We start from the raw sequence: 9078 nt of genomic DNA, 5'->3' as shown, positions 1-9078 counted from the left end.
AATGTAACCCGTGCTGAGACAAGCGTCTTTAGTAGGAGACGACCGTCTTGTTTTAAGGAGAGGAGCGGATTCTGTTGAGGACGCTCGGATTCTTGGTCAGGGAGAAATCCCATATTTTAATAGAAGCAAGACGAGCGGATCTTCACTATGACGAGCGTCTTTGGGTCGAGACGAGCGGATTCCTGAGGAGACGCTCGGATTCATAACCAGTGTAAATTTTTCCTTTTCAGCTCTGTCAGGACGAGCGTTTTTCTCTCAGGACGCTCGGATATTTAGCCAAGACGAGCGGATTCTTCCTTAGACGCTCGGATTGCCCCTGTACCTCACGGATTTAGTTCCACCCGTGGGTATTCCGTAACCCGAGTCATTTCCTCTTCGTTCCTTTGATCTTCATTGTGGGGGCCCTACGAAGGCTTGGATAGCCTAGGGAATTGCTATCCCCACACTATATCAAAACACTACACATCAATAAACATATAAGTCCCTCCCTCACTTTCTCTCAAAATGATAATCTTGATCAAAGCATAAAAATATACATCCAAAATTGACAAAAATGCAATACAATAAGTAAAGTGCAAGTTAAGGGATTAGGATATTTACAAGTGGTGGTTTCGGGAGGACTCCACCAAACTCTCATTCATGTATGAGATGTTATGGGGGTATAGCCAATGTGTTGTTGATGTTGCTCAACACCTTGAAGAAGTAATCGAAGGCCTGTTCATTGTCATTATAAAGATCTTCAATAGACCTTTGCATATGTTGTTCTTCATTGTGGTGACTTGAGTTAACATGGTTACCAAAGCCTCGGTCTTGGGTTATAGCATTACCAATATAAGGATTGAATAACCCTTCAAACTCATCATCCCATATACCACATACTTCATTAGCTTGATTCCCAATAGTATCATGAGTTGATGAGAACAACTCCTCTTTCTTCTTGTCATTATGGCCAATAAGGCCTTCTTCTTCTCTTGTCATGAGTGGTGGTGAGCTATTCAAGCTCTCATTCTTGTTGAAACTTTCTTGCTCTTTGGATGAAGCATCTTGGAGATTATCCGTTTTCTTCTCCCATATGGGTGGTGATTCTTTACCCATATCTTGTTCTTTGCATTGAGATGCTAACTTCTTCCTATCACTTTCTCGGTTATAATGATCAACCATGAAACATGGCTCATGTAAGCGGGAGCTCTCATTGTCTTGTCAAGGTTGAAAGTGATTGTTTCATCTCCTACTTCAAGTGTGAGCTCTCCAAGTTTCACATCAATCACCGCTCCCGCGGTGTGTAAGAAAGGTCTTCCTAAAATGATAGGAATGTTGCAGTCTTCCTCCATGTCAACAATAACAAAGTCCACCGGAATAAAGAACTTGCCAATTCTTACCGGCACATCCTCCCATACCCCTAAAGGTGTCTTCGTTGACCGATCCGCCATTTGAAGTGTGATATTAGTGCACTTAAGTTCTCCAATTTTTAGCTTTTGCACACCGAGTATGGCATGACACTCACACTTGCCCCAAGGTCACATAGAGCTTTGGTTATTGTAGTGTCGCCAATGGTGCATGGAATAGAGAAACTTCTCGAATCCTTGAGTTTTAGAGGTGAACTTCCTTGTAGGATGGCACTACTCACCTTAGTGAATGCAATAGTCTCTAGCTTCCAGATGAATTTCTTCTTTGTAAGAATATCTTTCATGTATTTCTCATAGGCCGGAACATGGTTAATCAATTCGGTGAATGGGATTGAGACTTCCAAGTTCTTCACAATCTCCATAAACTTTCCAAGTTGTTCATCAAACTTAGGCTTAGCTTGACGACTTGGAAATGGAAGTCTAATCACAATAGGCTCTTTCTCCTTAGCCTTCTCTTCATTCTTCTTTTTTGAAACTTCTTGAATGGTGGTGGGTTCTTCTTCTTTCTTAGATTTTTCAACTCTTTCCTTGTCACTAGCATTCACAACATCTTCATCAATGGGCCTCTTCGGCCCTTCATACCTTGTACCACTCCTCAAATGGATGGCACACACCAACTCATGTCTTGGGGGATTACCTTGAGGTGGTAATTGCCCCTTTTGTCTTTGAGAACTAGAAGATGCTAATTGAGACATTTGGGTTTCCAACATCTTCGTGTGAGCTAGTATGTTGTTAATGGTGATGTCTTTTGCTTGACTATCCTTTGCATTTGAGTGAAAAATTCTTGTTGGTTCTTTTGCATTTGGAGGACCGCTTTTTTAACATCAAAACCTTGGTCATTTGTTTGATTGTATGGATGTTGATTTTGATAACTTTGGTTTTGATTGTAAAAGGGTCTTTGAGCTTGGTTTCTCATTGGTGGTGGGGTGTATGTTTGAGGGTTTTGAATATTTTGACTTTTGTATGAAAGATTGGGGTGGAATTTGGTGTTCTCATTGTAATAGTTGGAATAAGGGGTGCCACTTTTGTATGCTTGGAAAGCATTCACTTGTTCACTTGTTCCCCTACATTCACTTTGGTCATGTCCCAAAGTTCCACAACTCTCACATACTCCACTTGGAATTGATGATGATGCCACCATAGCATTAACATGTTGCTTGGGTGATTTGGAGGCCTCTTCAAGTTTAGCCATGACCTTTTCAAACTTCAAATTAATGGTATCAATATGAGCACTAAGTAGAGCACCCATTTGAGTAATGGAATCCACCTCATGCCGTCCTCCTCTAGTAGCCTTCCGAGGTCTACTATATTGCGAGTTATGGACCGCCATTTCTTCAATTTTGTTCCATGTTTGATTGTCATCAACTTCGGTTAACATACCATTTGATCCCATATTGAGAATGTTTCGGGAGTCTTCATATAGACCATTCCAAAATTGTTGTACAAGCAACCACTCGCTAAGTCCATGGTGTGGACAAGATCGACAAGTGTCCTTGAATCTCTCCCATGCTTCATACAAAGATTCCTCATCCCTTTGTTTGAACCCGGTGATTTGGGCTCTCAACATGTTAGTCTTCTCCGGAGGATATAATTTCTTGTAGAAAGCAAGTGCCAATTTCTTCCAAGAATCAATACCAAGAGTAGCCTTATCTAGGCTCTTCAACCATTGTTTCGCGGAACCAATCAAAGAAAAAGGAAATAAGACCCATCGAATTTGGTCTTGAGTAACTCCTGTTTGAGAAATCGCATCACAATAGTCACAAAAAGTCTCCATATGAGAATGAGGGTCTTCACTAGGCATCCCTCCGAATTAACTTCTCTCAACCAATTGTATAAATGCGGATTTGGCAATGAAATTACCGGTTAAATGTTGTGGTGTAGGAGTACCATTTGGTAGGTTCTCCTCGGTTGGTACGGAATGTGATGAAAATTTAGGCATTATGGGTTGATTTTGTGGTGGGTTTTGTATTGGGTTATCCTCTCCTTCTCTTGCAAAAGGGTTGATGAACTCAATATTATTTGGTTGAATGTCCACAATCTCACCAATACCTCTCAAAGTATTTCTAGCAAGTCTTCTATTGTTGGTCAAAGTTCTTTCGATTTCAAGATCAATGGGTAACAAGTTACCTTGTGATCTCCTAGACATGCAAAATATCAAACAACTTGAAAATAATTAGAGCAACCTTGAGGAGATTGACTTCCCCAAGGTAAAGAAAGACACAAATAAAAACAATTAATGAAAATCAAATCAACTTAACATCGTCCCCGGCAACGGCGCCTTTTTTGGTGTGTCGTAAAACTCGTCGTCAAAAGTTACTCAACGAAAACAATATTTATAACTTTACCAACTACTCTTAGCAAATAGGCAAGCAAAGGTCGGATCCCAAGGGACGGGTATTGATGTAGGATTTTCAATTGTAAATGGTCGTGTCTAAGGGTGTCACAATTTGGGTTGAGATAAGAGATCAACTAAACTAAATAACAATTAAAGTAAACAAGCAAGATGACTAAAATGAGATGTAAACAATTGATTAAAAGCACTAGGGTGTCATGGGGTCATAGGGGATTCATGGGAATTGATCATACAAACATATTCTCAAATTATAAGCAAGCAATTATTGTTGTGATAGGATCGAGTTGGTTTATATCTTACAATCCTAGGAAGGTTTGGGTCCCGGAGCCGAATCGATTAGATTGTACAACACCTACAAGTCGACTTAGTCCTTCCTATCCAACTATATGCATGGTCTAATGAGACTCGAGTTGGTTAATGTCTTACAAATCTCATTGAAAAGATAGGTGATGGGTAAAAAATGCAAGGATTCATAGGCTCCCATTTCATCAAACATAACATGTGCATAAGTTGGAATCACAACAAGCAAGCAAATTAATTATGAAAACATATTAGATTAAGCATGAATCAATCCCCATGTTGGTTTCCCCAAATTCCCCATTAACCCTAGTTAAGGAAACTACTCACTCATTATCAAGTTTAACATGCTAACAAGGTTGTCAATCATACTAGCAAGGCAAAACATGATGAATAAATGAAAAAGATTAACAATAATGAAAAAGGATTAAGAGAGAATTATATCTATGAAGATGATTCCAAATAATAAAGCAAAGAATAATATAAGTACTTGATGATTGATGGAAGGTTGTCAATCCTCCAAATAAACCCAAATAATCTTCTAATTACCCAAAATAAATGATGAACATTGAAGAAATTAAGGAAAGATTAAGGAATGAGTTTTGTATTAAAACTAGATTAAGAGTTGATTACAAGATTAAGATGAGATTACTAATTGATTACAACTTGATTAAGAGAGCATGCTAATCTAGGTAGTACAAAGGGGTATTTATACTAAAGATTAGGTACATAAATTAGGGTTACTAAGGGCTTAAATGACTATTAAGACCCTTAAGAAAAGTTGAGGAAATGCTCCTCTCCAAGGAGATGAGCATCTCCGTTTTGCTAGTCCCGTATGGATATGCTCGTCCCGAGCGGCTTGGAAGCTAGCACGGTGGGTTCTGTCAGGAGTTCCGAGCGGATCATAGAGGAGACGCTCGGATCCTAGGGCTTCAAGACGAGCGTCTTATGCTCGGGACGCTCGTATTGTGGTGCAGGGAGACGCCCAGATTGCTGGCAATCCGCTCGGATCCTGGGTCAGACACTTCTTTTCTCTTCAATCCTCAACAATCCGCGGGGATCTTGTTGAGGATGCAAGGATCCTTTCATCATTGCCCAATCTACTTTATTATCTACATAAGCCTTCTAGTATCGTCTTCCCTTTGATGCTTGGTCATTAGATGCGATCAATTTAGGTCCATTTTGCCATGTAAATGCAAGGTTTGCACTCCTCTCCTACCAAGGAAACAAAACCTCAAAGAATATGCAAAACGGGAAACTAAAGATAGTAAATGACCCAATTATGCACTATAAAGCATAGGAACGAGGCTAATTCGGTAACTAAATGTGCTTAAATATGAGTCACATCAATTTACTTTATATCACATAGGTTATTATTACATTATATGCTCTACCATTTAGTTTATATCATTTCCATTAGCATGTCTAATATTTCTTTTATCAAAGTTTATCCTTTACATTTTAATATGAGTAGCTAAATTCCTTAGTCTAGGGACTAGGGAAGCCATGCAAAATCAAATATGTAAAATGATAAATTAAGTTGATATAATATTGTCTAATTGTTTCTATCACATGTTTGCGCCACAACGTTTAATCTTTGGTTATTGGCCGTTGACACGTCTGTCGCGTACCTGTCAAAAATAAACCAACTGGTTCCAACTAACTAATATAGCTAGGGAAGTCGGGTCGAATCCACAGAGAGGTAGGAACTTTTCTGCTAAACTAAGTTCGTCAAGGTAACCAAAATGGGGGTTTAATAATTGTGATTTCTAAACTAACAGAGTAAAAGGGAAGAGGAGTAAGGGTAGGAGTTTTGAGATAAGAGAGAATAGCTAAGACAAGCGGTTCACCATAATTATCGGGTCGAGTAATCTAGGTCCTAGGACAATGTAGTACAGTCTAAGGGGTAGCGAACGTCGCCTTTCGGTCCCTAGTTCACCCTAAAGCGTAAGCAGTTTAACTTTCGCCCCATTTGCGATACTCTATTATTGTTCGCCATTGGTCTCCCTCTTCCAACCTTTCGGTCCAGGTCAAGGTCCACTGAGAATAAGGGTCTAATTGCGTCGACTCAATTAGGCAATTACAATTATATGTAGCATTTTAACAACATGAACGATACTAGCATTAACCCAGTAATTCGATTACTCTCCCTTCAAATCATGGATCCCCTATAGTCTTAGCATAGGGAATTAGCTACTCATAATTACTAAATTAACAAAGGCAATAACTAAACAATCTGAATTAAGCATGATGAGAAATCTAATTAATTGAACAAGTATGAAATAAAGAGAGAAAAGGAATTAATTAGATAGATAATACCGAAATTGGGTAACAAAGTAGAGAATCCAAATCCAAGAACAGTGACAAAGTAACCAGAGGAATTTACGTAGTAAAGAAGATAGGAGTAACGTCGTGTTCTCCTCGGTCTTATCTTTGTAAAATGTCTTAAACCTAATCCATAGTCCGATTAGCAAAGCCCACGAAAGATTAGGCGGAAAAATAAACTAAAAAAAGACGAAATCCTCTCGATCGAGTAGAGATGTTACTCGATCGAGCTCCAAGTTATTCGATCGAGCCAGGACAGCCGCTCGATCGAGCACCTTCTTGTATGAACTCCCTCGATCGACTCCTCCAATCAGTCGATCGAGCATCATGGATGGATAAAGCATTCGATCGAGCAATGAAACCACTCGATCGAGCTATATAAGTGCGTCGGGACTGCGTTTCTCCCTTGCTCGGCTCATGCGTACTCTAAGTGTGAAATTCCTAAGCTCTCGGCTCCAAGTTTCCCATAAATGCATACAAATGGGACAATTAAGGCTCGTTTTAGCTCCTCTTGGTAAATTCTGTAAAATACAATAAACGGACCAAAGTAGAATATTCGGGGGTATTTGTAGCCGGATGCTACATAAAAAGCACATAAATGCGTGTAAAAATGAGGTAAAAACCTTATATAAAAGACACGCATCAAATCTCCCCAAACCAAACCTTTGCTTGTCCCCAAGCAAATATGAATGCAACTAAGGGTGAACAAAAGAACGGGACCAACGCATCAGCTACAAATCATCCACTAGAACCAATTTAATGCAATAAAATGACAAAGTGGCAACTGAAAAGTGCAAACGAGTTAAATTAATGTTTCAATCTTCTTGAACCGTCGACCTTGCAAGATTCAAAGATGTCGGACTCTCACGGGTCGCTCGTCACTCAAAGTCGTCAGGTGGGGTGAGTATATATGTGAAAGATAGGAAGAAGCAAGACACTCACCTAACTCGACCTATAAGAACATGCATGCAGTTAACATGAATAAAGTCTCTACAACCGTACATATGCATTCCAACCATACTAGTGACCAAGACATGCGCCGAGGACTTACAATTGGGTTAGTGAGGTAATGGGTAGAAGGGGCTAAAATGAATTTGGATATGTGGGGTTAAAAGCTAGGCTAGTAACAACGGATCCAAAAAAAGACTGCATCCCAACTTCGTACTCATAACAGCAAGATGAAACGGTGCATAATTGTGCACTAAACTCACCAAATACCAAAAATCGTCAACTCCCCATAAAATATAAATAAGGCATGGGAGTGCGGAAACAATGTGCAATTTACTTCTTTTTCATTCCCTTTTTTTTCATTTGAATTTTTTCTGTTTTTTTTTTTTTTTTTTTTTTTTTCGCACTTTTTTTCTTTCGTCTATTCAATCCAACACATTTTTTCTTTCCCTTCAATTCTTCCACCATATTCTGAAATCAGATGAAATAACCATATTGCAATAACATATTCCAAGAACTACTCGTTACTAGCTCAGCTAGGGTAGGAAAAATTATAGAAAGTAGTTGATGGGCAAAAAGGCAATTTGGCTATGTGAGGCTCATGGGTAGAATGAAATAAGGGGAACTGCCTCTCCTAACACGTGTCACCATCCACAGACCGAATGCATACAGGTATTAAGAAGACTAGACTCATGCTTATGCAACTTAATGTTACATGTCTTAAAGAGAGTACCACTCACATCCTAAATGAAACCGGTCATGAATGTCACCAGTTTAATAAGCTCTAACCTCAGAATGTTATTGTAGCTTGCCGACATAAAGAATCAAGTCTATTCGTTCAGACAAAAGAGAAACAAAAACTCGTGGATTATGCACATAGTCATGCCAACTAAAAGTCAAGAATATGCAAGGCTCAAAATGATGATTCAATGTAGCGTCAATGTTCAAACGTTCCGACTCAATTTAAACATGAAAATTATGAAAATTTTTTGAATTTTGGGATTTTTTTTGAATTAATTAAACAACAATGCATGCGGAAATAAATAAACGTGCAAGCAGAAATGCAAGAAACATGCAGGCATAGAAATGGATGCATACCTCCCCAAACCAAACCGTACAATGCCCTCATTGTACCAAAGATAGGGAAAGAAATGCAAACTGAAGGAAGACGAGAAGTGGAGTCGGGAACTTACAAAACGTCATTAGCGGGACCTCCCCAAACCGACCATGAACATGGGAGGTCAAAGAAAGTCAACAGCAGCTTTGCAGACGGAAAAACAGCGGCTGGAAGTCATAATTGCTCGATCGTCCTCCTGGAACAGCTCGATCGAGTGAGCCTAAGCCGTAGAAGAGCTCGATCGACTACCAACCCACTCGATCGAGCGGGCACGAGTAAGGATCTGGTCGATCGAGGACATCACCCCTCGATCGAGTGGCAGCCGCGCCAGAAAGTGCTCGATCGAGCACAAAATCCTTCGATCGAGTGCTTTTAATCTGCCAGAAACGCATAAAAGCAAGGAAAAACACAAAAATTGTTCCAAAGCAGCGTCTAAATGTTAACTTAAGGTGAAAGAAGAGCAAATAAATAAAGCAAAAAAAAAAACAAAAAGTTCAACAAAAGCACAAATAAAATCGTCCGGATCGCCTCCGGAGAGCGCTGGTTTAATAGGTCCCGCACGACCTTTCGGTATCAAGTTCTTGGTGCGTCGAGCTCGTCGAAGTGCAAGACTTCAACGGGGTTGTCCGCTT

The 9078-nt window shown here is 39.7% G+C and overlaps 1 non-coding gene across 1 annotated transcript; it reads left to right on the top strand.

Annotated features, from left to right (window-relative positions):
• Window positions 1–2866: 2866 nt before the first annotated feature.
• On the top strand, window positions 2867–2973 carry LOC141644867 (small nucleolar RNA R71). Its single transcript, XR_012544470.1, has one exon. It is a non-coding gene; the product is annotated as a small nucleolar RNA R71 (small nucleolar RNA).
• Window positions 2974–9078: the final 6105 nt, after the last annotated feature.

Source organism: Silene latifolia, chromosome 2, assembly GCF_048544455.1.
Source record: "Silene latifolia isolate original U9 population chromosome 2, ASM4854445v1, whole genome shotgun sequence".
Classification (NCBI taxonomy): domain Eukaryota; kingdom Viridiplantae; phylum Streptophyta; class Magnoliopsida; order Caryophyllales; family Caryophyllaceae; genus Silene; species Silene latifolia.
Note: the sequence above shows the minus strand (reverse complement) of the source record. Positions and strands in the feature narration are given on the sequence as shown.